This window comes from Etheostoma spectabile, chromosome 3 (genome assembly GCF_008692095.1).
Source record: "Etheostoma spectabile isolate EspeVRDwgs_2016 chromosome 3, UIUC_Espe_1.0, whole genome shotgun sequence".
Classification (NCBI taxonomy): Eukaryota; Metazoa; Chordata; class Actinopteri; order Perciformes; family Percidae; genus Etheostoma; species Etheostoma spectabile.
The window spans coordinates 8,889,121-8,889,337 of record NC_045735.1 but is presented as its reverse complement, the minus strand read 5'-3'; positions in this window follow the sequence as shown (position 1 = coordinate 8,889,337).

The following is a 217-nucleotide window of genomic DNA, read 5'->3' as shown; positions in this document are numbered from 1 at the left end:
CCTGGGAATCTGAGATTTTCATTAGATCTACTTCTATTCAGGACTCTTTTAAGTTTCCTGTGCTATGTTTTCTCTTGTTTTTATGTTTATTGGTCTTTTGAATCTATACCTAATGGGGTTCCAAAATTGTAAAAGTAAAGTAATTGAAGTACACTACAGATATTTGTCAAGTTGTTGTGTTCAACTGAAAAATAAACTTGGGAGCTTTGAACAAAAT